The sequence below is a fragment of the Scyliorhinus canicula genome, chromosome 7 (assembly GCF_902713615.1).
Source record: "Scyliorhinus canicula chromosome 7, sScyCan1.1, whole genome shotgun sequence".
Taxonomy (NCBI): Eukaryota; Metazoa; Chordata; class Chondrichthyes; order Carcharhiniformes; family Scyliorhinidae; genus Scyliorhinus; species Scyliorhinus canicula.
The window spans coordinates 109,824,826-109,852,407 of NC_052152.1; the positions used below are offsets into that span (position 1 = coordinate 109,824,826).

A 27,582-nucleotide genomic window follows, 5' to 3' on the forward strand; every position below is an offset into this window, starting at 1 on the left:
CCCATCCACAAACAGGTCCCCCAGCCTTCTTATCCCTGCCCTGTGCCACCCCGCAAACCCTCCATCCATTCTCCCCGGGACAAACCGGTGGTTCCCCCGTATCGGGGTCCGCACCGAGGCCCCCACTTCCCCCCTGTGCCGCCTCCATTGCCCCCAAATTTTGAGGGTAGCCGCCACCACCGGGCTCGTAGAGTACCTTGTTGGAGGGAGCGGCAGCGGCGCCGTTGCCAGCACCTCCAGACTCATACCCCCACAAGACGCCATCTCCAGCCTCTTCCATGCCGCCCCTCCCCCTCCATCACCCACTTGCGCACCATCGCCGCATTAGCGGCCCAGTAGTACCACAGAGGTTGGGCAATGCCAGCACCCCCCCCCCCCCCTCAATCCCTGCTCTGCTCCAGGAACACCCTTCTCACTCTCGGAGTCCCTCGCGCCCACGCAAACCCCGTAATGCTCCTATTGACCCGCCTAAAGAAGGCCTTCGGGATAAGAATGGGGAGGCACAGGAACAGGAACAAAAACCTTGGGAGCACCGTCATCTTGACTGACTGCACCCTACCCACCAGAGACAGCGGCAACATGTCCCACCTCTTAAACTCCTCCTCCATCTGCTCCACCAACCTCATGAAATTAAGTCTATGCAGGGCCCCCCAGCTCCTGGCCACCTGGACCCCCAAGTATCTGAAGCTCCTCTCCGCCCTTTTTAGTGGGAGCTCGCCAATCCCCCTCTCCTGATCCCCTGCGTGAACCATGAACAACTCGCTCTTCCCCTTGTTGACCTTGTACCCTGAGAAATCCCCAAACTCCCTGAGGATCTTCATTACCTCCGGCATCCCCCCCCACTGGGTCCGCCACATAGAGCAGCAAGTCGTCCGCATAGAGCGACCCTTATGCTCCTCCCCACCCCCGCACCAGCCCCCTCCATTTCCTCAACTCCCTCAGTGCCATAGCCAGGGGTTCAATCGTCAATGCAAAGAGCAGGGGGCTCTCACATGGGTTAAGGGAAACAGCACATTCTGAATTTAAAAAATAAATCTTTGCAATGTCCTGCAATAACTCATTATCTTGAGTTTTAATTGGCTGCTACCTTCAATATGTCTGTGGGCTGCCTGAGGTGCACAAATCACGCAATCTGCTCAATGAGCCAAATCCTGCCGTCCCTCTCGTGCTGACTCTTTCTTCCAATGGGGAGCAGCCCCGAACGCAAGGAAAACACATCTTGGTTTTTGACTTTTCAGGGGCAATGGTACATTACAACACAAGGATGCAGGCCCCACTGTGTCGTCTTTCAATTTGAAACTTATCAATCTTCTGTGAAAATGAAGTTGTAAACTTGTTGCTAAAGTGAATGAAACCATTAATGCTGCTATTCATCAACAGCTACTGCCGACTCTCGAATCTTGGATAGTTACATTGCTGTAGTCAATTTAATTGTGAATTCCCTTGTCATCAGATTTCCAGCCAATTCTTCATCTGCTTAAGCAAATCATTAATCAAAATATTCTGATCCGATGAGTTGATTGGCATCAGCACTAATTAAGCCATCCATCTTACAATGAAGCAGGAACCAAGCAGTCCAATCACATTTTCATTGCTGCTCACTATTCCTCAACTAAGCAATCTTTGGAGACAGACATCCCATGAAGGCTGCAGAGTCATAGTCCATCTTCAGAGAATTGAGCGCAAAATCTATGGTGCAATCAAACCAAATGGGAACTATGTCCCATAGCGAGTGTGTTCCCCGGTGCTTGCAATGCCGGCAAACACCAACACTATCTAACGTGGCTCTGGTTAGACAAAGGGCTTCAGTGGAAAACACGCGGCTGAAGCTGCACTTAGTCCCACTTCCTGCTCTGAGGAACCCCGTTCGCCGAAAACTCCTCCCTCCTCCAGTGCAGGGAGAGATCGAAACACCATTTTAAAATGGCGTCCCAAACTCTCGAGCACTCAACACGACCCTCAAGCCTCAATTCACTGTAAGGGGGGTCCCACACCCGTGCAGGGTACTGCTGATGGTTGCCATGCAAAAAATGCAGTGCCAGCTTGTCACCCTGGCAGTGCCCCGGCCAGTCGACAGTGTCACCTGGGCAGGTGGCACCAGCAGTACCAGGCTACCACCCTCCCCAGAGGGCATGCACTTTGTGTGTGGGGGGGGGGGGGGGGGGGCTGGTCCCCTTTTGTGGAGACCAGTACTGAAAGGTGCTCTTTCAAGGTTCCCACCAAGGTGAAGGGGTAGATAACAACACCTTGGTTACCTCAGAGAATTGCATATTAGAGTGAGACAAGCTGTCTCACTTTAATGTGCAGCTTTGCCAAGAAGTGATTCCGCTCACCATGAGCAGGCTTCACAACACGACATCCTTGAAGATCACACTAGATCTCACGAGGTGTGGCAAGCCTGGCAGATCCAGGGAGCAGGGTCTCCCGGCAGTTACTAGCCATGGTGCATCGCGGCAGCTGCTTTCCGTGCATGACATGACTGGTAGATTGTGTCCCTCGTCTCCCTCTTCAGTGCAGCACTGAGGGAGTACTGCAGTGTTGGGCGTTCCATCTTTTGGATGAGATGTTAAACCAAAGCCCAATCTGCTCTCTCAGGTAGGTATAAAAGATTGTATTGCCCTACTTAAAAGAAGGGAGTTCTACCTGCTGTTCTAGGCAATAATTAACCCAGAATTAACAAAAAAGACTAATTTAGTCATTTTCTCATTGTTTTTTGTGGGGTTTGCTGTGTGCAAATTGACTGCTGTGTTTCCTTTAATTTAGCAGTGGCTACACCTTTTTTTTGAAAAAGTATTCTATTGGCTGTAAAATGCTTTGGGGTGTTGGTTATGAAAGATGTTATAAATGCAAGTATTTTTTCTTTATTGGTTTCCTTGGAGACGTCTTTGGAGTTTATCATACAAAAAGAATCGCTCCTTCCCCAAATAAATATCTTTATTTTGTGTTTTGACAGTTGGTTTTGTTTGGGATTTGATTGTGAAAATAACAGTTGTTCACATTGCCCTTAATTCATATTCAAGATCTGTTATAAAAATTTCGGTAATAGGGCACATAGAAAATCATAATATAAATAGACAGCGTCAGCATAGCCTTATGAAAGGGAAATTGTGCTTGACACATCTGTTTGAGTATCTTGAGATTGGAACGAGCAGAATAGATAAAATGCCATCATTTTATATCGTACATTTTGATTTTTGAAAAAATATTTGATACTTATAGAAATTTAGAGCTCTTCAGATTGGGGGTAAAAGACTTGGTTGACAGGCAAAAACAGTAGAGTAGGAATAAATGGTAATTTTTAGGTTGGCACGCTAGAATAAGTGCCGTGCCATATGAATCCATGATTGTACATCAGCTATTTACAATTTGTACCAATGACTTTGATGAGGAGATGAGGGGACCAAGTGTAATGTATTCACATTTGCTGATGATAAAAGTTGGGTCAGGAGGATGCCTGGGGGCTGCAAAGGGATATGAATAGATTAAGTGAGTGGGCAAGAAGGGAGCGGATGGAACATATTGGGAGGGATTTCCTTTTGCTGAGGAGTCCAGAGCTAAAAGTCACAGTTTCAGAATAAGAGGTTGACCATTTAAGACTCAGATGAGGAGAAATTTATTCACTTAAAGTGTTCTGAGTCTTTTGACTTCTCCACCCAGAGATCTATGGGTTCAACATTCATTCAGCATAACCAAGATCACAAGGTACTAAGGAAATCACAGGATATGGGGTAGTTCAAGAAGATGTATCTGAGGTTGAAGATCAGCCATAATTCTCCTGAATGGGAGGGCAACTTGAGAGGTCAAATGGCCTACTCCTGCTCCTATTTCTTATCTTACATTATGCTTTCCTCCTTTCCCTCTTCATCATCACTAAATTCATGTCTTCAATCAAACCCATCAGCTACTTCCTTCTGGATTCCATCTCCGTTCATGATCACGTAACCTCTCCACCTCTATTATCTAAATACCATCAGTAACCTCTCACTTGGTTTCCTGAATCATTCAAAATTGCTAATATTAATCCATCCTTGGAGAGAAAACCATTCACAACATCTCCAAAATACCAGCCCATTTCAAACCTTGTGTCTTTCCAAAATTTTAGAACACCTTGTCACCTTTCGAACACACTTTCATGAACTCCCTTACTCCCACAATTGGCACTGACCTATTTCTCGGTCTCAGCTCCTTCTCTTCCATTACTGATAACATTTCTTCCACCACTGAGGATAAACATTCTGTCAATTCCTGCCGATGGCGACCCCTCCCCCCCTCCTGTTGTGGGATTCCCGGCAGCAGAAGGTGCGACCAATGGGAAACCCCGTTGACCGGTCCCACCACCAGCCAATGGCGGGCTGGCTCTGCAAAACACACGGTGGGGGGAGGGGTAAAATCCTGCCCCCTGTCTCTGTTCTGGGTTCTCTATCTGAGCAGGTCCATCTTCTCTCTCCCCCCCCCCCCCTTCTTTGACCCTGTTTTTGGTCCCTCACAATCCTCTCCCTTTTCATCCTCCTCAATAGACCCACATCCCAGGTCTCCTCCTGACTCCCCAGAGTCTGCCCACATCCCATGAGTCTACCAACTTTCTCTTTCCAGACCGTTGAGGTCATGGGTTTGGAAGGTAATGTCAAAGGAGCCTCTGGAATTCTGCACTTTTGCCCATGTTTGAACCAAGGCTGTAATAAGGTCAGGAAGTGGCCTGGACAGAACCCAACATGAGCATCGGAGAGCAGATTATTACTGAGTAGGTGCCGCTTGATAGCACTGGCAATGATCACTCTGCTGATGATTGAGAGAAGACTGGTGGTCAGTAATTGGCCAGGCTTTTGAGGACACGGCATATCTGTGATCCTGGGGACCTCAGGAGGAGGCCAAGCTGGATCATCCACTCGGCATTTCTAGCTGAAAAATAATTGGAAAAACTTCAGCCTTGTCTTTTGCACAGATGTGCAGGGCTTCACCACCACTGAAGATGTGGATCTTCAACAAAAGGAATTCCTCCTCCCTTTAGTTATTAAATTGTCCATCATTGTTAATGAGTGGATGTAGCAGAGCTTTAATCTGATCCATTAGTGTTGGATCATTTGACTGTTTATCACATGCTAATTCCACTGTTTAACATGCGAGTCGTATCTTTACGGCGTTGAGGCCTCATTTTTATGTGCACCTAGTGCTGTTCCTGATTTACCCTCCTATATTTGTCATAGAAGTTGTGTTGGTCCCTCAGTTCGATAGTAATGGTACAGTGAGAAATATGTCAGGCCATGAGGTTTGAAATTGGAATTGAATACAGTTTTACTGCTGTTTTCTTCATCTGTTTCAAGTCCAGTGTGGTATCTGGCTGGATTCTCCACCCCGCCGTCTCACATTTCTGTTTCACCCCGCCGGCGGGATGCTCCGTTACGCCGGCTGGTCAATGAGGTTTCCCATTGTGGGGCAGCCTCACATTGTAGGGAAACCCCCGGACAGCCGGCAAAATGGAGCATCCCGCCGGCGGAGAATCCAGCCCCTGGCCTCCAGGATCTGGCAAGTATTGGTGCTACAAAACCACTTGCTGATGGTCAATGAAGTCTCCTACCCAGAGTACATTTTATGCCCTTGTTACTCTCAACTTTTCTTCCAAGTGATGTTCAACATGGAGGAACACTGATTTGTCAGGAATATCTTAGCCATGTTTGCCCTTATGCCATTAGACTTCAAAGGGTTAGGGATTATGTGGAGGAAACCCAGTGCCACTCAGTCCCAATTGTGTATCACTATGATGCCACCTCTGGTGAGTCCATTCTGCCAGTGGGACAGGACATTGAAGAGTTATCTGGGACATTTGTTGTAAGATATGATTCAGTAGGACCATATTAGACTGGTGCTTGATTAATGTGTAGAATAGCTCTCCTAATTTTTGGCAGTTACCAGATATTAGTGAAGAGGAGTTTACGTTCTTCAAACGTTTTTTTCCGGGGACCCATTTTTACCAAGCAGCCGACCTTCGTGACCCACGCCGGCCAACCTTCGTGACCCACGTCGGCCGACCTGCGCGGCCCACCATTTTCTCTTACCTTGGGCGCGATTCTCCGCTCCCCACACTGGGTGGGAGAATCGCGGGAGAGCCGGGCGACTCATTTCTCACCCCCCTGGCGCCCCCCGCGATTCTCCCACCCCCCGCTCGGAAGAATCACCGCTCGCCGTTTTTCACGGCGACCGGCGATTCTCCAGCCCGGATGGGCTGAGCGGCCTGACGTTCGCGACCATTTCACGACGGCGGCAACCACACCTGGTCGCTGCTGTCGTGAACATGGGCGGCAAAGCCCCGTTTGAAGCTTGTGGGGGGCGGAGAGGGGAGTGAGCACCACGACCGTGCTGGGAGGGGACTGGCCCGCGATCGGTGCCCACCGATCGTCGGGCCGGCGTCTCAAAGGGACGCACTCTTTCCCCTCCGCCGCCCCGCAAGATCAAGCCGCCACGACTTGCGGGGCAGCGGAGGGGAAGACGACCACCACGCATGCGCGGGTTTGAGCCGTCAGCCGTCGTGACGTCAGCCACGCATGCGCGGGTTGGAGCCGGCCAACCTGTGCATGCGCGGCTGACATCACATAGGCGCCGCCGTCGCGTCATTCTCGGCGCGCCGCCTTTCCCCTCCTAGCCCCCCGGGTGGGGGTGAATTCGGTGAGAGGAGCGGCCTCCGAGGCCGTCGTGAAACTCGACCGAGTTCACGACGGCCTTCACGATTTTTCCTGGGAGCAGAGAATTCCGCCCGTTATTGCAACAATCCGGTAATTTTATTGGCCATTACTAGAGACTAGCATTTTTTTCAGATTTATTAATTGAATTTCAATTCCTTCAGTTCCAATGGTGAGATTTGTATTTTGTTTCCAGAGGATTAGTCAAGGCCTCTGAATTATTGGTCCAGTAATATTACCACCATTCTATCATCCCCTCCAGGGTCAGCTTTTCTGGAATCCCTCTGCCTGGGCTTTGTTTTTTTTATATGTATTTTATTCCAAACATATTAAAAAGTACAAAAACATAAATAAGCCAGTGAATGTTCTCCACATCTCACAATTTACAGTTTGGACAAGTACCACCCCCCCCCATTATGAACAATTCCTCAATCATGGTCGTTAACAATTCCCACCGTGTGGACAGCACGGTAACACAGTGGTCAGCACAGTTGCTTCACAGCTCCAGGGTCCCAGGCTTGATTTCCGGCTTGGGTCACTGTCTGTGCAAAGTCTGCACGTTCTCCCCGTGTCTGCGTGGGTTTCCTCCGGGTGCTCTAGTTTCCTCCCACAGTCCAAAGATCTGTGGGTTAGGTGGATTGGCTATGCTAAATTACCCTTAGTGTGCAACAAGGTTAAGTTGGGTTCCGGGGATAGGGTGGAGGTGTGGGTTTGGATAGGGTGCTCTTTCCAAGAGCCAGTGCAGACTCGATGGGCTGAATGGCCTCCTTCAGCACTGTAAATTCTATGTGTCTCAAAGCTCCTCACTGATCCCCTCAATTCAAACTTAACTTTTCCAAGCGTAGGAAACCAGACAAGTCCGATGGAGCCAGGCCGCCAACCCCAGCGGCGTTGTCGCTCGCCATTCCAGCAAAATTCTTGGCCAGGCATCTAGAGAGGTGAAGGCCACAACATCGGCCTTCCTCCCCTCCATCTGCTCCGGCTTTTCCGATATCCCAAAAATCGCTACCATAGGGTCCAGCCCAGCCTCTGTCCCCACAATCTTTGCTAGCATTCTGAGCACCTCCTCCCAGTACCTCTCCAACTTCTCATACCCCTAGAACATATATACATGGTTTACTGGTCTTCGCCCATACCCGTCTCCACCCCCTGGAAGAACCCATCGTCCTCGCCCGAGTCATGTGCACCCTGCGTACCACCTTAAACTGAATCAAACATAATCCTCGCACATGAGGATGTCGAATTCACCCTGCGCAGCACCTTACTCTACACACCCTCATCCTTTCTCCTCCCCCCCCAACTCCTCCTCCCATTTCTCCTTAATCCTCTCCACTTGCGCTCCCCACTGCTCCCTCAGCCACCCGTATATGTCCCTAATCCTATCCTCCCCTTCCATGTCCATAAGCAGCAGCCGTTCCAATAGGGCATATTCGGCAGCTAAGGAAACCCTCTCCACGCCTTCCGTGCAAAGTCCCTCACTTACATATCCCTAAATTTGCTTCTCTTCTATCCTCTAGAGAGCTCTATCCTCTCCCGCAGCTCTTCCAGCCTGGGCTTTAGGTATTGCACCAGACCAACCTGGAAATGGCTCTGCATCCTGACCATTTCAATGACCCCATTTAAATGACCCAAGGATAGTCTGAGCTCAAGCTCTTCCCTCATGCCATGGGCTTGCACTTTCTGCAGACAGCCGCAGGTGTCTGAAGTGAACTGAATCTGCTCATTTGGTCTGGTGATTGGCAGCCAGCGGGTCCCAAGTGAAGTTCAAACTGTAGAAGGATCAAAAGTAATAATTGGGGCCTAACCTCTGTGGAAGCCAAGCCAGCATTCCAAATGGAAAGGGAAGGGAGGCTTCCTGCCTCATTAACTTTTCTGGTCAGAGCTGGGATAGGCAGTTAGATGAATGTTGTAAGGTTAAGGTATATTCCCAGATGACCATAGGCTGCTTTCCCCTTTGAGGGGGTGAGCTGACTGGCAGTGATTTAACCTGAGGATCACCACAACTCAGGCGAGGAGCAAGATTGAGGAGGCGGGGCCTTCATGAATATCCTCAGCCGAAATGGGAATTGACCCCACACTGCTGGTCATGCTGTACATCATGATCCTGCTATCTAGCCAAGTGAGTTAAACCGGCCCCCATGAAGTTTGTAAAAGAGTATTGCATATGCATTCAGTTTTTCCAAAGGAGGTTAAATCCCTGAGTGTGGTGAGTTCTGATGCAAATCCCATTGCTTCCCTTTTTACATGCACTAACGCCAAACACTGGGATGACAGTCATTAGGATGGGGACACTAAAGGAATGTCAATGGAAAATTTCCCAAGGAAGTGTCTTGCGTTTCTGAACATAATGAAGTGAGAGAATGAACGAAAGGGAGATGATGAAAAAGAAAGGAATTTGCCTCCGGATTCACAGATATGACTTTGATTAGTCTGCTACATTCCAAGGTCCAGTACTACATGTTGACGATGGACTGAAACTTTGTACAGAGTACAGTGGGGAAAATCCACTGTCTAAGAACTTTCTGCCAGAGTACACAGTGGGCAGCACCTCTCGGCTGTATGCCCAACATTGAATGTATAATGTGAATATACTGAACTTGTACAGAGGCATCTTGGAACACGCTGAGTGAAGGAAAGTTCAATAATATTGCACTTGCTGCAATTTTTCATTTTGAAATATTTTAAATATCATGGGTATTATTTTATAGAGACACCTAAGAATAAAAGACAGCATGGAGACAAGTTAAATTTTATTGCACCTTCTGTAATTTTCAAGTTGAATATATTGTAATGTATGTTTTGCAAGGCGAGCATGCGCCAAGGGCCCGGACCAGTGAGCTCGCACCAGGGGCCCCGGGCCGGCGAGTGTGCGCCAGGGGCCCCGGGCCGGCGAGTGTGCGCCAGGGGCCCCGGGCTGGTGAGTGTGCACCAGGGGCCCGGGGCTGGTGGGTGTGCGCCTGGGGCCCCGGGCTGGTGAGTGTGCGCCAGGGGCCCCGGGCCGGCGAGTGTGCGCCCGGGTCCCCGGGCTGGTGAGTGTGCGCCAGGGGCCCCGGACCAGTGAGCCCGCACCAGGGGCCCCGGGCCGGCGAGTGTGCGCCAGGGGCCCCGGGCTGGTGAGTGTGCGCCTGGGGCCCCGGGCTGGTGAGTGTGCGCCAGGGGCCCCGGGCCGGCGAGTGTGCGCCAGGGTCCCCGGGCTGGTGAGTGTGCGCCAGGCGCCCCGGACCAGTGAGCCCGCACCAGGGGCCCCGGGCCGGTGAGTGTGCGCCGGGGCCCCGGGCTGGTGAGTGTGCGCCAGGGGCCCCGGGCTGGTGAGTGTGCGCCAGGCGCCCCGGACCAGTGAGCCCGCACCAGGGGCCCCGGGCCGGCGAGTGTGCGCCAGGGGCCCCGGGTCGGCGAGTGTGCGCCAGGGGCCCCGGGCCGGCGAGTGTGTGCCAGGGGCCCCGGGCCGGCGAGTGTGTGCCAGGGGCCCCGGGCCGGCGAGTGTGCGCCAGGGGCCCCGGGCCGGCGAGTGTGCGCCAGGGGCCCCGGGCCGGCGAGTGTGCACCAAGGGCCCCGGACCAGTGAGCTCGCGCCAGGGGCCCCGGGTCGGCGAGTGTGCGCCAGGGGCCCCGGGCCGGTGAGTGTGTGCCAGGGGCCCCGGGCCGGCGAGTGTGTGCCAGGGGCCCCGGGCCGGCGAGTATGCGCCAGGGGCCCCGGGCCGGCGAGTGTACGCCAGGGGCCCCGGGCCGGCGAGTGTGCACCAAGGGCCCCGGACCAGTGAGCTCGCACCAGGGGCCCCGGGCTGGCGAGTGTGCGCCAGGGGCCCCGGGCCGGCGAGTGTGCACCAGGGGCCCCGGACCAGTGAGCTCGCACCAGGGGCCCCGGGCCGGCGAGTGTGCGCCAGGGGCCCCGGGCCAGCGAGTGTGCACCAGGGGCCCCGGACCAGTGAGCTCGCACCAGGGGCCCCGGGCCGGCGAGTGTGCGCCAAGGGCCCCGGACCAGTGAGCTCGCACCAGGGGCCCCGGGCCGGCGAGTGTGCGCCAGGCGCCCCGGACTGGCGAGTGTGCGCCAAGGGCCCCGGACCAGTGAGCTCGTACCAGGGGCCCCGGGCTGGCGGGTGTGCGCCAGGGGCCCCGGACCAGTGAGCTCGCACCAGGGGCCCCGGACCAGTGAGCTCGCACCAGGGGCCCTGGGCCGGCGAGCGTGTGCCAGGGGCCCCGGGCTGGCGAGTGTGCGCCAGGGGCCCCGGGCTGGCGAGTGTGCGCCAGGGGCCCCGGGCTGGCGAGTGTGCGCCAGGGGCCCCAGGCCAGCGAGCGACTATTACACTATTCTTGGTTGAACAGCATTTAAGTGGCAGTGTTGTGAGAAGTTGGGATTTTCCCTTCAACGGATACATCTCACAGTCTATTTGCAGGGACATTTAGGCCTGTCTTCGTCTCTATCATTCTTGATTGGGTGCATAATGAGGAGTAGATTAGCTTTTTTTGTCACTGCCACTTCTCTGAGAATTCACAGGCTGGAATTTGCTGAGACAAGGATTATTCAATATATTCCCTCGATTTGCCCTTACGCAGGAGGTATTGATGTGCAACTGTTTGCATACCTCTTTGTATATCTTCTTCCTCTTGGGCATTGTCTCCCTCTAGTCTAGTCATACCTTGCAAACTGTGGTTGGAGCAGTTATTGACAGTCGTTGGCACCTCTGAGTATTTTTGAAGCTGTCATTACCTTCAGTGGGGCCCTTCCTTATATTCTCCAAATTTGCTGGGGCAGAGTTATAAGCAAAGAGATGTCACAACTGGCTCACATCGTGTTTTCCGTTCCATAATGCCCAGGGGCCCATTATATGCTGGGCTAAAATATCAATGCCTGCTGCTAATCAGTTTTGATGGAATTTTATGGCTGTTTCCTTGGCAGCACCCAATACTACTCTTGCCAATTTTAGATGAGCTGAATTGTTGATGAGAGGGTCTTTGACGGGTGGTAATTGCGAGCCAGCAGACCAGACTAAGGATATTTATGTGTGAGTTTTCCTTTATGTTTTTGTGCTGTTAGCAGTACCTGGTTCCTGTGTTAAATTCCCAAATTTGACCATTTAGACCTTTTGAAACATTAAAAGTGCAATTTAAGTATTTAGTTACACAAAAGACAGATTCTAAAACGAGCTTCACCGTTTGTTACAGCTGGCAGACAACGGAAAGACTGTTACCAATATGCCAGGGGACAACAGTGACAGCAGAAGCAGATGGTGGACAGGTATAAGTTCACATGACAACTCATTCCTCCACAGACTCGTCTCAATTTCTGTAACCTCATCCAGTCCCACAGTCCTCCATGGACTCTGCATTCCTCCAGTGTTGGCCTGTTGTAAATTCCCGAATTTCCACTGCTGTGTAATTGTTGGTTGAGGCTTTAATCGACTTGTCCTAATCTCTGAAAATTCCCTGCCTAAACCTCTCCACGTCTCTCTGCTCCTTTTAAGATGCTCTTAAACCCTCCCTCTTTGATCAAGCTTTTCGTAACCTGACCTGAAGTCTCATCCCTTGGCCCAATGCCAATGTTTGTTTGATGCACACTCCTGAAGAGTCTTGCATTTATATCGCTCCTTTAATGTGTTTTACTGTTGTTAGAGACCTAGGTAATGCAATCTTCTGTCAGCATTTTAGATAACATAGAAAAAGGTGGATGCCATTCATCCCTCGTCTGTTCACCCATTTAATGAAATTGTTGCTGATCTACAACCTAGCTCCATATATCTGCATTTTTTCCCATATCTCTTGACACTTTTGGATTATAAAATCGCAGATTTAAAATTTACAACTGATTGAGCGTCTCTTTTGTGGAACAGAGTTCCAAACTTCCACCACCCTTTGAGTGTAGAGCTGTTTCTGACCTTCACCTCAGGCAGTCCTCAATATACACAAAGACCAAGGGCGGAATTCTCCGACCCCCCGCAGGATCGGAGAATCGCCCAGGGCCGACGTAAATCCCGCCCCCGCCGTGGTCGGAATTCTCCGCCACCCGGGAGTTGGCGGGAGCGGGAATCACGTCCCGCCGATCAGCGTGCCCCCCGCGGCGATTCTCTGGCCTGCGATGGGCCAAAGTCCCACCACTGACAGACCAATCCCGCTGACGTGGTTTCAACCACCTCTGGTGGCGGCGGGATTGGCGGCGCGAGCGGGCCCCAGGGGTCCTGGGGGGGGGGCGTGGGGCGATTGGACCCCAGGGGTTGCCCCCACGGTGGCCTGGCCCATGATCGGGGTCCACCGATCGGAGGGCGGGCCTGTGCCGTGGGGGCACTCTTTTTCTTCCACCGCCGCCACCATGGCGGAGGCGGAAGAGACCCCCAACCGCGCATGCGCCGGTGGTGACGTCAGCAACCGCTGACGCACCAGCGCATGCGCGGACCCGCGAAGGCCTTTTGGCCAGCCCCGATACTGGGCGGCGTAGCGCCAAAGGCCGTTGGCGCCGGTTTTGGCACCATCGGCGTAGCGGAAACCACTCCGGTGCAAGCCTAGCCCCTAAAGGTGCGGAGATTTCTGCACCTTTGTGGAGGCCCGACGCCGGAGTGGTTGGCACCACTCCACTACGCCAGGACCCCCCGCCCTGCTGGGTAGGGGAGAATCCCGGCCCAGATTTCTATTAGCCTTTTCAATTATTTTCTGTACCCAAGCATGATATTTGAATGATCTGTGGAGCTGAACCCCTAAGTTTCTTTGGACATCCACTGTTTTTAGTTTTTGTCATTTAGAAAGTATCCTGTTCTTTCATGTTTAGATCCAAAATGGATTGCCTACATTGGAATCCATTTGCCACAGTTTTGCCCCATCACCTTATCTGTTGACACCTTTGTAATTTTATGCTTCCATTTACCCTGCTTGCAATGCTGCCTATCTATTGTGTCATTGGTAAACCTGACGATGTGGTTTTCTACCCCAAAATCTAAGTGGTTTATATGTGAGATTTTTCTCTCGCCTCTATCGTACTTTCCCAACCTCCCTGATACAGTTCCTAACTGTAACAGTGTTGTTTCTTATCTTTTCTCATTTGATTTTATTCTTTTGCTGTTCTTTTATTCCACCATTATTCTGATTTCTCAGGTAACCTTCACCACAGATGTCTCGAAATATGACTATTGGACATTGACAAGCCCTGACATGTGCTTTCTTCTTTCACTTGATCGTACAGCATTTGGCTGTTGTTGAAAAGAGAGACCAGCTTTTCACTCGTCAGGACAAAAGCAAAAATGCCAAATTTCAAACCATCACGCCAAATTTCAAACAATCATGCCAATTTTCAAACAATCACAATAATTCATACCACAGGTGATGAAAGTGCTGATTGATTGGTAACTCAACTGAGATGTTGCCAAAGAGAACGCAACAGGAAATGAGAGGCGCTCCAGCATGATTGAAGGATAAATGTTTGGCAGCACTCAGGGCAAAACTTCCCCTGCTCCCTTTCAAATAGTACCATGGGACCCTTTAAACCCACCCCAAAGGGCAAATTGATTTAACATCTCATCTGAAAGGAAGTATCTCTAGCAGTGCAGCACTCCTTCAGTACTGCACTGGAATGTCAGCCTAGATATTTTTGTGTGCACATCCTAGAGTGGGACTTCAACCCACAAACATCTGAGCCAGAGATGAGACTGCCGCCAACTGAGCCACAACTGATACCTGACCCATCAGCCTTGTCTCTCACCCATTCCTTTCTGAAGATGTTCTCGATGACCCCCAGCCACTCTGTGAAAACATGGCTGCCCACTTCCATCACTAATTCCATCAATGTCACGTCCTTTATTCTGGAAGCCTCAGTCTGCTCTGTTGGTCACTTTCCCAATTACAGCAATATTCTCCTGTAAAGTTTCCCTTTGGAAGGGACCGCCTGCAGTTAAGAAGAGCAGGCTGACGGTATCATGTAGTTTGGGAACAACACTACTGGGCTCCCTTGATGGGCACAATAGCAGCTGGCAACCTTAAGAAGCACGTGACCTGCTCGGCCAAACTCTACAATCCTTCAGGTGAAGTGGGTGCATGCTACCCATCTTCATCCGAACATGTTTGTCGCAAATTGCAACACCCGGTATCCAAAATTAATAACAATAATCTCTATTCGTATTACAAGTAGGCTTACATTAACACCACAATGAAGTTACTGTGAAAACCCCTAGTCACCACACTCCTGCACCTGTTCGGGTACACTGAGGGATTTCAGATTGTCCAATTCACATAACAAGCATGTCATTCGGGACTTGTGGAAGGAAACCGGAGCACCCGGAGGAAACCCACACACACGGTGAGAACATGCAGACTCCGCATAGACAGTCACCCAAGCTGGAAATTGAACCTGAGACTCTGGTGCAGTGAAGCAACAGTGCTAACCCAATTGCTCGCCCTCAATTTCTGATGTGAAATATTAGCCTCACGAACAGATTGGCATCATAATCTCAGATGAATTAAATAGGTTTGTATAGAAATATTTCTAAAGCATTAAAAGGCATCTGTCCATTTGAAGCCTGTTAATCACTTGTCATGTTTTCATTGTAACGTTCTGAATACCAAAACTCGCATCTTCATTCAATAATATGGACCAATAAAATCAATTGATCTGTGACTGAACAATTAATTTGTAATATTCTGTGAATTATCTTTAGAGGTGATAAAGTCTCGGGGCGATTTTTAGTATAATGTTCATAACATTTCTCTCGGGTCATTTTTTTCTAATCCTCGGATCGTTAATTTTCAGAATCAGCCTCAGATTTGAGAGGGACTTGCAATGAGTGGAAGACTTTTGATTTAGGAGACTAATGCCCTTTCACACTATTGCGACTATAAACAGAGTTGAAGGAAATGAAAGCAGTATCTTAGTTGGGAGACTAAACAATGGAAATTCATTATAAAATAAACACAACTATCTGAATTGGTCGCTCAGGTGCAGGTATAAATATTTTTTAAATATTAAATTTGGAAGCCTGCACAAATTGTTTAACTCTTTTGCAAAAGCAGTAAATAACCCAATATTAATTGTTATAACCTGCCTGCTTACCACTTGTCAGGGACCAATGGCAATCCCACAATCCTTTGGGAGTATGAGCTTCCCCAATGAGGGGGGGCAGAGAAATCATTAGCAGATTCCCTGCATAAATAAAGCTGGCCAGTTTGGAACCGGCTAGAGGAGAGTGAGCAACAAGGGAGTTGCTGCTGCTGTTGCATATATATGCTATTGTAAATAAATGTTATTTCTTTCTATCCTTCAACTCGTGCTGGATTCTTTGTGGCTCTCACAAAATTAATGTTGTTCTGAAATTAAAACAGCAAATGCTGGAAAACCGCAGCCTGCTTGGCAGTCTCTGTGGAGAGAGAAATGGAGTTAATATTTGGAGTCCGATATGACACTTTGTTTTGTATCTGACCCTAGCATCTTGGATAGTGTCCACAGAGACACATTTGCAAAACCTATTTCAATTCTGAATATGCTGCTGCGTATGTCAATTAGGAAGCCCAAAATCCTGCCGCAAGTTAGCGAGCTTGCCACACAACATGGCAAAGTTTGCGATACACTGCCACAGAGCTCTCCATTGCACGGAACGCTGTGTTGGAATTGTGGAAGGGGCAGGTCATCTTTGCAGGAAGATGCCCATGTTAGTGTGTGTTGAGACTTCTATCACGATTGTTTTGCTTTTCAATTGCAGATGATGATTCAGCACAAATGTTGCATTGCTCATAGTTTTGGTTTAGTGGTGTACCATCCGATTACCCACGTTGTCGGTCCTGATGAGGCAGGGAATAGGCTGAAGCTTCAAGTCTGCCAGTGCTCCCTGTGTAACTGAACTGCAAGTTTTCCTGTTGGGTAATAAATGCTGTTGAGACCCATCTCGAGAATTAATTAAACAAAGAGGCCTGTCTCTGCTATCTCCATTCCAACAGAATGGAAAAGATCTATATTATAGTTTTACCCAGTTAAATTAAATATCTTAAAACTGCAATGTGGTTTTCAGCAACAAAATATTACTCGACAGACACTGGACAACAGCTATTGTCACCTGTGTCCCAAAATTGTTAAACTGCTGTGCAATGAGGACTCATTGTCACTCATTGACATTTCAATGAGTAAATTTCTTGTGAACATTATTAATTTACGCAGCTGTGAAAATTGGCTCCATTGAGCAGTCTGCAACAATTTTTTTCTCTGCTGTGTTTGTTTTGACACTGTGCTCCAGTTTTATGTGTTATCTGTGTTGGTCTAACATTGACTGCAACTGGATGCAGTAAAACAAAAAACAGGCTTCCGACACAGGAGATGGTCCAACACTGTTTTATTGAACCTGTTGATTGTTGTACATAATCTGCTGTGGGTTGACACTCTATTAACCTAACTGATAACCTCCTACTGGCTTGACCAGACTAGCTCTCTACCACATGGTGATGATGTTCATTGGCCTGTGCACTGTGACTATCTCCTTAGCCGTGTCCTGTGAGAGCGAGAGAACCTTAATGCCCTGTGGGCTTTAAAGCGGTGGTGTCCTCTCTGGTGATTGGTTGCTCTATGTCGTGTGTGTTCATTGGTTATCCTGTGTCTCAATCACTGCCTGTCTGCATCTCATGATATACATGAGTGGATATAATGACATCACCCCTTTTAAAATAAATTTTGGAACGTGGCTGTATATACATGCATGACTATGTACAAGTGGTGAATATGTACATGGGAAGGTGTCTATCGTGCAGATACAGAGAAAACTGAACAAAATTTACAAGATTTAAGTCTATAGATTCAGTCTTTGTGGCGGGCGACGAATTCTTGTCGATCGCCGCAGAGGTGGAGGAGGGGACGCCGGCACCTGGACAGGCGGGATTGCTGCCATCTCGGTGGCCTCGTGGACAGGTGGGATCACTGCCAGATCGGTGGCCTCGTGGACAGGTGGGATCACTGCCAGATCGGTGGCCTTGTGGACAGTTGGGATCGCTGCCAGATCGGTGGCCTTGTGGACAGGTGGGATCGCTGCCAGATCGGTGGCCTCGTGGACAGGTGGGATCGCTGCCAGATCAGTGGCCTTGTGGACAGGTGGGATCGCTGCCAGATCGGTGGCCTTGTGGACAGGTGGGATCGCTGCCAGATCGGTGGCCTTGTGGACAGGTGGGATCGCTGCCAGATCGGTGGCCTCGTGGTGCAAGATGTCTGGAGGAGGCATGATGATATGCGGAGAGGTGCGGTTGGGTGATGGGCAGGGAACTTTACACAGTGCCCTCCTGTTGCACCGTAAAATTGAGCCATCAGCCATTTGGACAACGAAAGACCTGGGAGCAGCCTGTCTGACAACAACAGCTGGGGCTGACCAACTTCCCTCAGGCAGCTGAACGTGGACAACATCGTCTGGAGCCAGCGCAGGCAGATCCGTGGCATTAGCATCATACGTGATCTTTTGCTGGTCCCTGGATCGCTGCACCTTCTGCAGCACAGTGAGGTGGTCAAGGTCGGGAACATAGATGGCTGGAACAGTCGTCCTCAGGTTCCGGTTCATGAGCAACTGCGCCAGAGATAAACCAGTCAACAGAGGGGTTGCCCTGTATGCCAATAGCGCCAGGTTGAAATCCGAGGCTGAGTCTGCAGCTTTGCACAGCAACCGCTTGACAATATGGACCCCTTTCTCGGCGGGTAATGGGGACTGGATGTGATATGACTGAAGTGGTAGGATCGTGCAAAGTCGGACCACTCTTGGCTGTAGAAACATGGACCGTTGTCACTCATTACCGTGAGTGATATCCCATGCCTGGCAAACGTCTCTTTGCAGGCTTTGATGACGGACTTGGACGTGAGGTCCGACAGTTTCACCACTTCCAGGTAGCTGGAGAAGTAGTCGACCAGGAGCACGTAATCATGCCCATTGGCATGAAAGAGGTCTATCCCCACCTTGGACCACGGAGAGGTCACGATCTCGTGCTGTTGCAGCTTTTCCTTGGGCTGAGCTGGTTGAAATTTCTGGCATGTTGTGTAGTTGAGGACTGTGTTGGCAATGTCCTGGCTGATGCCAGGCCAGTAAACTGCCTGCCGAGCTCTGCATTGACATTTCTCGACCCCTAGGTGACCCTCATGGATCTGCCTGAGCACCATGTTTTGCATGCTTTAGGGAATGACGATTCTATCTAGTTTAAGAAGGATCCCCCCCAACAACCGTCAGCTCGTCCTTAACATTGAAGAATTGGGGGCACTGCCCCTTTTGCCAGCCATGGGCGAGGTGCTTCACCACGTGCTGCAGTAAGGGATCTTTGGCAGTTTCTTTGTGCATTTGTATAACTCGTTCATCAGTGGCTGGGAGGTTGCTGGCACACAACTGCAGCTGTGCTTCAATGTGGCGAATGAAGTCGCCCTGTTCACACGGCGTGGTGACGGATCGGGATAGGGCATCCGCGACGATCAGCTCCTTACCCGGTGTGTAGACGAGTTCGAAGTCATATCGGTGAAGACGAAGAAGAATTTGCTGCAGCCGAGGTGTCATCTCATTTAAATCCTTTTGGATTATGTGGACTTAAGGCCTGTGGTCTGTTTCCACCGTGAACTTTGGCAGGTCGTATACATAGTCATCAAACTTGACTATTCCTGTCAGGAGACCCAAGCACTCCTTTTCGATCTGGGCATACCGTTGTTTGGTCGGAGTCATGGCCCTGGAGGCGTATGCCACTGGAGCCCAGGACGAGGAATCGTCTCGCTGGAGGAGCACCGCCCCAATGCTGTCCTGGCTTGCGTCTGTGGATATCTTGGTATCCTTGGTTGGGTCAAAGAATGCCAGTACTGGGACTGTGGTGAGCTTCGCCTTGAGCTCAAGCCACTCCGCTCGATGTGCGGGAAGCCACTGGAACACTGTTGACTTTTTAACGCGGTGCCGGAGGGCTGTGGTGTTGGATGCCATGTTGGGAATGAATTTCCCGAGAAAATTCACCATCCCGAGGAAACGGAGGACCGCCTTGATGTCCTCTGGGGTCTTCATGGCATTGGTTGCCAGCACCTTGTCAGCGTCAGGTTGCACACCCTGCTGTCAAATGTGGTCACCCAGAAACTTTGATGTGGAGATGCCGGCGTTGGACTGGGGTGAGCACAGTAAGAAGTCTTACAGCACCAGGTTATAGTCCAACAGGTTTGATTCAAACACGAGCTTTCGGAGCGCAGCTCCTTCCTCAGGTGAATGGCGAGGTATGTTCCAGAAACATTTATATAGACAAAGTCAGAGATGCTGGACAATGCTTGGAATGCAGGCATTTGCAGGTAATCAAATCATTACAGATCCAGGGAGAGGGATAATCACAGGTTAAAGAGGTGTAAATTGTCTCAAGCCCGAACAGTTGGTAGGATTTTGCAAGTCCAGGCCTGATGGTGGGGGGTGGATGTAATGCGACATGAATCCAAGATCCCTGTTGAGGCCGCACTCATGCGTGCGGAACTTAGCTATAAGTTTTTGCTCGGCAATTCTGCGTTGTCGCGTGTCCTGAAGACCGCCTTGGAGAATGCTTACCCGGAGATCAGAGGCTGAATGCCCTTGACTGCTGAAGTGTTCCCCGACTGGAAGGGAACATTCCTGCCTGGTGATTGTTGCACGATGCCCGTTCATTCGTTGTTGCAGTGTCTGCATGGTCTCGCCAATGTACCACGCTTCGGGACATCCTTTCCTGCAGCGTAAGAGGTAGACTACATTGGTTGAGTCGCACGAGTATGTGCCGCGTACCTGGTGGGTGGTGCTTCCACGTGTAATGGTGGTATCCGAGTTGATGATCCGGCATGTCTTGCAGAGATTGCCCTGGCAGGGTTGTGTGGTGTCGTGGTCGCTGTTCTGAAGGCTGGGTAATTTGCTGCAAACAATGGTTTGTTTGAGGTTGCGTGGTTGTTTGAAGGCCAGTAGTGGGGGTGTGGGGATGACCTTGGCAAGATGTTCATCTTCATTGATGATGTGTTGAAGGCTGCAAAGAAGATGTCGTAGTTTCTCCGCCCCAGGAAAGTACTGGACGACGAAGGGTACTCTGTCAGTGGTGTCCCGTGTGTGTCTTCTGAGGAGGTCGGTGCGGTTTTTTGCTGTGGCGCGTTGGAACTGTCGATCGATGAGTCGAGCGCCATATCCCGTTCGTACGAGAGCATCTTTCAGCATCTGTAGGTGTCTGTTACGCTCCTCCTCGTCTGAACAGATCCTGTGTATATGGAGGGCTTGGCATATTGGGGTGCAAATTTGGTCCCCATGGCTGTTCCATGCATCTGGGTGAAGAATATGTTGTCAAAGGTGAAGACGTTGTGATCTAGAATGAAGCGGATGAGTTGCAGAATTGCGTCTGGAGATTGGCAGTTGTCGATATGCCTCAATATGCCAACATCTTCATGCACAAGCTTGAACAAGACTTCCTCACCACACAGGATCTGCAACCGATGTTATACACCAGATACATCGATGACATTTTTTTCCTTTGGACCCACAGTTCGGGCTTGAGACAATTTACACCTCTTTAACCTGTGATTATCCCTCTCCCTGGATCTGTAATGATTTGATTACCTGCAAATGCCTGCATTCCAAGCATTGTCCAGCATCTCTGACTTTGTCTATATAAATGTTTCTGGAACATACCTCGCCATTCACCTGAGGAAGGAGCTGCGCTCCGAAAGCTCGTGTTTGAATCAAACCTGTTGGACTTTAACCTGGTGTTGTAAGACTTCTTACTGTACCCAGAAACTTGATAGCGTACCGACCAAAAGAGCATTTGGCTCTGTTGAGCTGGAGGCCATTTTCAAGAATCTGCTGGAAAACTTGTTTGAGGCGAGCGATGTGATCATCGAGCATCGTGGACCAGATGATCATGACGTCCACATAGACTCGCACCCCCTCGATGCCCTCCATCATTTGCTCCATTATGCCATGAAATACTTCGGAAGCTGATATGATACCAAAAGGTATGCAGTTGTAGAAATACCTGACGAACGGAGTGTTAAACATTCACAGCTTCCGACTGGACTCGTCCAGCTGTATCTGCCAGAACCCACGGGAGTTGTCCAGTTTGGTAAAGAATTTGGCATGAGCCATCTCACAGGTTAACTCTTCACACTTTGGGATCGGGTGGTGGTCGCGCATGATGTTGCAATTCAGGTCTTTGGGATCAATGCAAATGCGGAGTTCACCAGAGGGCTTCTTGACGCAGACCATGGAGCTGACCCAGTTTGTTGGTTCCGTGACCTTTGAGATGATACCTTGGTCTTGGAGCTCTCGTAGCTCCTTGAGAGGGGCCGGTACCCAGCGTGGTGCATGGATGACTGGGATGGCATTTGTTTGAGCAATATCTTGTAACGATATGGGAGCGTGCCCATTCTATCAAACACGTTGTGGTATTGCGTGAGAATGTCGTCTATCTCAGCCTGGAGATTTACATTGGGTGAGGCAGTCACCAGTGTCGAGGACATGGCGTGGACACGCTGGACCAGATTTAGGAGTTTGCATGCGCGAGCACTTTAAATCGGATGCAAGACTGGTTAACTGTGATGACAGCACACCACTTGTCGTCAGGATCCACATTGAGGATTGAAAGGCGGTTTGCAGGCACGGTGGAGGCCGGCTCGCGCGTGGTGATTATGCCCACCCGGTATGGAGACTCGAGGCAATCAGCATCGGGGTCCGTTGGGCTGTCGGGATCAGAATCCTGCATGCTTTGTTGTACGCAGCGGACACGTCTGTGCTGCAGCTGGGATTGCTGGCTGTTGGTCAGTGGAGCGGACCTGCATAAGGCCCCGTAATGCCCAGGCTTTCCACACTGTAGACATCGCCTTCCTTTGGCTGGACATTGCCGCTTTAAATGGGCGGAGCCCCAATTTGGACACGCCATGACGCTGACGGCAGCGCGTTCTGTGCGCCATCGCGCATGGCAGTGCGGTCGGCCGACGTTCGCACATGCGCATTGAGGTCTTCGACCTCGTCGTCCACCCTGTCGTGGCGCACATGCGTAGGGGCCCTGGAAAAGTGTGTGAAACGGCCACTCTCCTTGATGCTCAGGCCTTGCATTTTTGCGATAGCCTGCACCCTTTCTGCCTCGTGGGAGGCTAGTTTTCCATTTTCTGCCGCCCTGATGCGGGAGTAACGATTCCTGGCATGCTCATGGACAACGCATATTTCGATGGCGACGGAGAGGGTCAACTGTTTGATTTTGAGGAGCTGCTCCCGCAGGGAGTCGGACTGGACCCCGAAAACAATCTGATCCCGGATCATGGAATCAGCCATTGAGTCATAATTACTTGCCTGCGCTAGGATGTGGAAATGGGTCAAGAGGGACAGGAAAGATACGTCCTTACCCTGAAGCCTCTGTTGGCAGATGTACCATTCAAAGCTCTCATTCACCTCAATATCGCAGTGGTTGTCTAATTTCAGCTGAACCGTCTTGAACTTCATCTTGTCTTCGCCATCGACAAACGTGAGCGAGTTATAGATGTGGATGGTGTGGTAGTATGACTAGGGGTATTACGGTACCAGGTAGTGTGAGCTGCCATTGGTGCAGAGGCTTCACTGCCCATTGGCCCAAGTATCGTATTCTCTGTATTCTCATTGGTCGAGAGGAAGATAGTTCCGCCTACGAGGTGGGGTATAAGAACCCGTGTTCCCCAGCAGCCAGGCCATTTCTGTACTCCTGCTGCTGGGCTCACTTCTTGCTGATTAAAGCCTTTCGATTCGGACTACACCTACTTTTCGCGTCCATTGATTGTGCATCAGATGGCATGATCCCCCGCAGGCGACAGTAACAGCACGATCTTTCAGACATTTGATGCTGCCTCGAGGTCGGAGGCCTCGATATACAGGAGGAACTTCTGTTTGAAGACTTTCCAGTTGGCGCCAAGGTTGCCGGAGATCCGGAGTTCCAGAGGAGGTTGGATCTTTTCCATGCCGCTGGATGGCTGCCTGCTGGTCTTTGCAGATTCACTCAAGGTAGGTTTGTTCGAGTTAATAGCTCTCTGGTACCATGATGTGTTATCTGTGCTGGTCTAACATCGACTGCAACTAGATGCAGTAAAACGAAAAACAGGCTTCCGACACAGGAGATGGTCCAACACTGTTTTATTGAACCTGTTGATTGCTGTACATAATCTGCTGTGGGTTGACACTCTATTAACCTAACGGATAACCTCCTACTGGATTGACCAGACTAGCGCTCTACCACATGGTGATGATGTTCATTGGCCTGTGCACTGTGACTATCTCCCTAGCCGTGTCCTGCGAGAGAGAGAGAGCCTTAATGCCCTGTGGGCTTTATAGTGGTGGTGTCCTGTCTGATGATTGGTTGTTCCGTGTCGTATGTGTTCATTGGTTATCCTGTGTGTGAATCACTGCCTGTCTGCATCTCATGATATACATGAGTGGATATTACGACACAGTTCTTTATATATCAATAGGCTATTGTCTTTAATGTATGTCATGATGCATATTTTGCTTTGGATGCTAACCTGCTTCTATTCTGTATGGGTTTACTTGTGCCTCTCGATTGTTTTGCCATCTGTCCATTTTTTCAGAGAGCTGCTCAGAATCTTTCATCACCCAAATTGAACATTCCAGGCAGCCTGTAACATTCTCCCTTGTTAAATCCAAGTTGGCAGTAAAGACATTTCAAGAAATAGCGTGGTGCAACCGCCACCCTGTTTGTAGCCCAACGTGAGATCAATGTAAAATCAATAGCAGAAGAAACCTTAGCAGCGTAACGTGAGGGGGAAGACAGGAAGCAGGGCTGAGAGTGGCAACTGGGGGCAGCGAGAGTTGGGGCAGCAAGGGTGGGATGGAGGCAAGAGTGGAATCCAGATGAATGGAAGTGGAGGCAATTATGGAGTTAGAGACAGAGTTGGGATTATGAGCAACACTGAAATTAGTGGCAAAAGTGGTACTAAGGGCAGGAGTGGACGATGGGGCAAGAGAGGGGTTTTGGCCAAGAGTAAAGAAATTGTTCCTCACTTGTTGTGGAAGTAATGGAGCTTTACATTTCAGCAGAGAATGAGTACTGAGGTCTGAGTCTTCCCATTCTACTGAGTGATTTTACTCGTCCCATTCACAGTGCCAAACTCCCAACTACATGTTATGTATGTTAATATAACACTTAAACTAAGAACATGTCACAGACCATAAATAGAACGACATGTGTGTTCATCTCCACTTTTACCGTAGTGTAGGTCAATCTTATCGGCAACGCCTTTTCACAAAATCCAACTCAAATGATTAACATTCCAAAACTATAAATTTATGGATTACACTTTCAAATGAATCATTCTCTCCAAACATTTGGCTATTCTGTTATCTTTTCTGTAAAAGAAATTGAAGAGGAGGACAAAATGATGGAATAAGGTAGGCCTGTCTGTTGATTCAATGTGTTGATCAAGATGTGAGGAATTGTAGAGCTGACAATAACTATAAGAGATTACAATTTTTTTGAATGCTTCTCGGAGGAACAGCTACATAAAATAATGAGGTTATCACCTATTGTACCTGCGACATGTAGGGTTACCTCAGTCACTCAACCTCACAGCACCAGGGACCCGGGTTCAAATCTGGCCTTGGGCGACTGTGTCCATGTAGCGTTTGCACCCGTGTCTGCATTGGTTTCTTCTGGGTGCTCCAGTTTCCTTCCACACACCAACGATGTGCAGGTTAGGTGGGGTTACGGGGATAGGGGTGGGGGAGAGGGCCCAGGGAGGGTGCTCTTTCAGAGTGCAGACTCGATGGACTGAGTGACCTCCGGCATTGCAGTGATTCAATGATTAAAAAGGTCATGATGCGTCCTCCTATCACTCACCGTAGATTGAGACGGTAGGAAAATGTTAAATTGTCATTTTGGTGCTCTCTAAACCCAGGTTCTACTTGCTGTATAGAAGACAGGAAGAAGGAATTTGCATTTGTATGGTGCCTGTCACAACCACAGGACATCACAAAGTGCTTTACAGCCAATGAAATTAATTTTGAAGTGTAGTCACTGTTTTAATGTAAGAAGCACAGCAGCTGGGAGTCCTCTAGGGGGCGCAGCTTGAGGGCCATGGTGGCGATATACGGTGAGCCCGATGGTACAGTCTACAATCAGGGTATGGAACCAGCTGAAGAGACACTTCAGGATGGAGGGGATCTCAGCGCATGTACCATTGTGCCTATATCACAGGTTTAAGCTAGGGGAGATGGATGGCATGTATGGGAAGTGGTGAGAGGTGGGGCTGGTGAGAGCAAGGTGGGGCTGGTGAGGGCAAGGTGGGGCTGGTGAGGGCAAGAGATTTGTACTTGGAAGAGAGGTTTGCTGGTCTGGAAGAGCTGCAGGAGAGGGAGGAGCTGCCGAAGGGAAATGCGTTCGGGAATATGCAAATGAGGGACTTTGCGCAGAAGGAATAGAGCGTGTTTCCCAAGCTGCCGGAGTATACAGGGCAGGATTGGTGCAATATATGGTTGGCTGGGGAGCAGGGGGAGCACAGATGGTGAGGATCAAGAATAAATGAGAGGAGGAGCTGGGGTGGGGGGGAGATAGGATGTGGAGTGAGGCGATGCATGGAGTAAATTCGACCTCCTCGTGCATGAGGATGAGCTTGATTCAATTTAAGATGGTGCACAGGGTGCATATGACCCCGGGCGAGGATAAGTGAGGATTTGTGTTATATTTTTGAATATAATTGGGAAATAATACACTTAAAAAAAAAGAAACACAGCAGCTGATGTGCGCGCAGTAAAATCCCACAAAGAACAAGGTGCTGATGAGCAGATTATCTATTTTAGATGCTTGGTTCAGGAATAAATGTTGACCAGGGCACTGGTGAGAAATCCCCTCCCCCCCTCCCAGTTGAATGATCCCACCTGAGAAGGCTGATGTGGCTTCAGTTTAACATCTCATCCAGAACGTCTCTGTCGTGCCTTATTGATTACCTACTCTGATCTTTGGGTGAACCTACAACCTTCTGGCTCACAGATGAAAGTAGTCTCACTGAGCCACAGCTGACTATGGTGACATTATATTCTTGTATAACATTATGCTTCTTCTTCTGTGTTTTGGGCAGTGCCTCAGCTTCGAGGATGACTTGCTTCCACTCCGAGGAGATGGGTTCTGTGGTGACTGAGTAGTCCAATTCTGGATCTGCAGACTCCGCCACAGGTTTGGCAGGTGGTGTTTGACGAGGTGGGTGGGTGCGACACTCTGGATACTGGGCGTTCCTTCCGCTGTTTACACTCGGCCTCCGTGTGCTCCACCCTACGACCCTCGAGGCGATTGATGTCTTTGCGGATACGCTTTCTCCAGTTTGTGCGTTCTAAGGCAAGCGATTTCCACATGTCGGTGGGGATGTTGCATTTATTTTGGGAGGCTGTCAGAGTGTCCTTGTAGCATTTCCTCTGCCCTCCTAACGATCGCATGCCATTGCGGAGCTCGAAGTACAGCACTTGCTTTGGGAGTCTTGTGTTGGGCATGCAGGCGATGTGGGCCCCCAATTGCAGCTGGTCGAGCGTGACTAGTACCTCAATACTGGGGATATTGGCCTGGGAGAGGACGCTCACGTTGGTACGCCTATCCTGCCAGTGGATTTGCAGGATTTTGTGGAGACAAAGTTAGTGCTATCTCTCCAGAGATTTGAATATAACATATTCTATTGACTAGATGTTGTGAGCCAATCATCTTGGGTTGCTCATTAATGTGAGCAGTATATTATTCTGATAGCAGCTATGCTTGGATTGTTCTAATGAGATGAGAGAAAGGCCTCAAATGCTACTTACTGATGTGTTTACTTCGCCTGTAGGCTGAATCAATGTAGATTATTGTTACCACAGCATGGCTCAATTCAGAACTGTAGTTCCGATAACGTTTTGAATCGACTGGTCCCCACAAAGGTAATCAACAGGAAAGTCAATCAGTAACCTTCACTTTTCATGATGTGAAAATACCAAAACAATTCATTTGGTACTTTT

The 27,582-nt window shown here is 49.9% G+C and overlaps 1 protein-coding gene across 2 annotated transcripts in view; it reads left to right on the forward strand.

Annotated features, from left to right (window-relative positions):
• Positions 1-27,582, forward strand: part of LOC119969268 (5-hydroxytryptamine receptor 2A-like) — a 694,558-nt gene that overhangs the window by 224,172 nt on the left and 442,804 nt on the right. The window contains exon 2 of one of the 2 annotated variants that reach the window (XM_038802645.1): positions 11,837-11,909. The exons of the other annotated variant lie outside the window; for it this stretch is intronic. The gene's annotated coding sequence lies outside the window, so the exon portion shown is untranslated. The remainder of the gene's footprint in view (positions 1-11,836; positions 11,910-27,582) is intronic. 2 annotated transcript variants of the gene reach the window in all.